Source organism: Heterocephalus glaber, unplaced genomic scaffold, assembly GCF_053883595.1.
Source record: "Heterocephalus glaber isolate CG9 unplaced genomic scaffold, H.glaber_assembly_v1.0 deba00001571, whole genome shotgun sequence".
NCBI lineage: Eukaryota > Metazoa > Chordata > Mammalia > Rodentia > Bathyergidae > Heterocephalus > Heterocephalus glaber.
The window spans coordinates 825,716-828,328 of record NW_028258356.1 but is presented as its reverse complement, the minus strand read 5'-3'; positions in this window follow the sequence as shown (position 1 = coordinate 828,328).

Below are 2,613 nucleotides of genomic sequence, written 5' to 3'. Positions count from 1 at the left end.
GGATTTAGCTCAGTGGTGCCGCTGCCTGCCTTGCAAGCACAAGGTCCTGAGTTCAACCCCTGGCACACACACATACACACACACACACAAATTACCAACAAATCCTATCTTGAGAGTTAGGAAATAGTGGATTCTCAGTTTCTCAGTGAATGATGATTACTTTGTGCTAGACGTAGACTCTGAAGAATGTCTAACACATTTCACCTAGTGTCTAACAATATATAAACAAAGGCATGATGGTTGGAGGAGGCAAATACAAGTTCATAAATGTTTAACACTTGCTATTGTTCTTACTTCAAATAAGTCAATATTATCACCTCTGATAACATAATTCAGATTCCAGTATACTATAGGTAATAGTTTACCCCAAACTTTGGTCTTCAAATTTTAAGGAATCCTCTCCTCTTGTGCCATGCTGGGACAAAGTACCTGACATACATAGTACCTGACTCACAGTTTCACAGGTCTCAATCCATGGTTGGCTGGCTCTAAAACACAAACATAATGGGAGAAGGGCATGATAGAAGAAAGCTGCTAACCTCATCATAGTCAGAAAGCAGAGAGACAGAGCCAAACAGGTAGGGACCAAAGGCCTGTGTCTTAGTTATTTCCCTCATCACTGGGACACAATACTCAACACTCACAACTCTAAGGAGGAAAGATTTATTTTGGCTCACAGTTTGGAGAGATTTCAGTCCATTGTTGGCTGGCTCCAAGGCAAGGTGGCATGGCAGAGGAGAAATACTTTATGGCATGGTGGTGGGAAGCAGAGAGAGAGAGAGAGAACAAGGAGGAGATGTACCCTTCCAGGCATGTCCCCAGTGACCCACCTCCTCCAACCAGGCTTCACCTCCCAAATCACATTGAGGTATAAATTTATCAATGGACTAATCCATTGATGTGTACCACACCTGTATGATCCAATCACCTCCCAAAAGTTTCACCAGTGAGTGCAGAGGATTTGGAGAGAATATCTAGATATAAGCCCATACAACCAGATATAGTCTGTAAAGTCATGTACCCATGAAACTCCCAGACACACCCAGAAGTGTGATTCACTAATCTAGGTGCCTCTCAAGCCAATCAAGTTGACAATAAGGTTTAACCATCACAAGTCCACCCCTTGTCAACTTGACACCCAAACACATCTTAAACCATACTTAGTCCCCAAATACAGACAAGCACGAGGCCATAATTCCCCCTAACATGTAACTATCCTACATATAATCATTAATTCCTTTCCCAAAGTCTCAACAATCCCACCATTGCTCAAAATTCCAAGTCCAAAGACTTCTCTGAGACTAAGGTAAACTCTTAGCTGTCAAACCTTGTAAAATTCAAAAAGCAAATTACATAATCCCACAGCACAATAGCAGAGTATAAACAGTCCCATTACAAAAGGGAAGTATGGGGGAATAGAAAGGAATAACAGGGGAAACATGTTACTCTTGTCCAGCACTGGGGCATGTGGTGGCATAATGTAAGCTCCCAAAGACTTAGGCACCCTTGCTTCTATGCCCTTGGCAGTTGCAGCCCATATAACCTCTCTTTTGAGGTTGGTTTGCTTGTTCCTTGAACCTTTTCTTAATAGACATTCCATGTCCCTGGCACTTCCAACTTCCAGGGGTCTCCATTGCATCTTTAGCCTGATTTCCAAAACTTCATGCAATGCCCTCTCAGAGGCTTCTGGTAGGGACTCTAACTCTGTCACACATCACCTACCCTCCCAGGCCTTTCTTTGAAATATGAGTGGAAGCCTCCATGACCCCACCACTCTTTTACTCTTTGTCCTGCAAAACCCACATCACATGTATGATATCAGAGTCTGCCACAATCTCAAGCAGTAGCTAGGGCCCCGTGGACCACAGCTGCAGTGGCCTCTGTGTGCTTAGAGGGCTAAATGTGGGGAAACACTTCCATAGGTGGCCCTGAGTGAGCAGAGAACCCTTTGGTTCTCAAAGTAAAATTTCCAAAGAGTTTACACTTTTATGCCTGTGCACCTGCCATAGATGGAATCTAGTGAATTCCTGAGATTCCTTCATGGAATCTTTCCTATTCTCCCAAAGTAGTTGACTTCTTTTTAGGGCTTATCTCTTCAGCAACCACACCTTCTTGGCCCTGGCTTTGCAAGTGTTTGTTTTCTGGCCAAATTGCAAGTTTTTCAAATCTTTCTGCTCTGCTTTTTGCTCCTGATTCTCACTATAAATCTAACTAAAAGTAGCCAGCAGTACTCATGCCACAGCCTGAACACTGGGGTGCTTTGAAAAATTCTTGCAACAGATGAATTAATCAGTCACCTTTATATTTGGTCTCACACGAAGTTTTGGAGCATGGACAAAATATATACAAATTCGGTCAGAATATATCACACATGGATGGTCTTTTGAACTCATACCAGAATTGTTCATCAAGTTCTGCTTACAACATTCTAGGCTTTCTCCAGCTTGATTCTCCAAACTTCCAAACTTTTTCAGCAAATCAGTTCCAAAGGCTTCTGAACCACATGGTCAAATATAGTTATTGCAATGACTTTACTGCTCAGTATCAATTGTCTGTGTTAGTCACATTTCCACTTCTGGGGTAAAATACCTGACATACACAACTGAAAGGAAA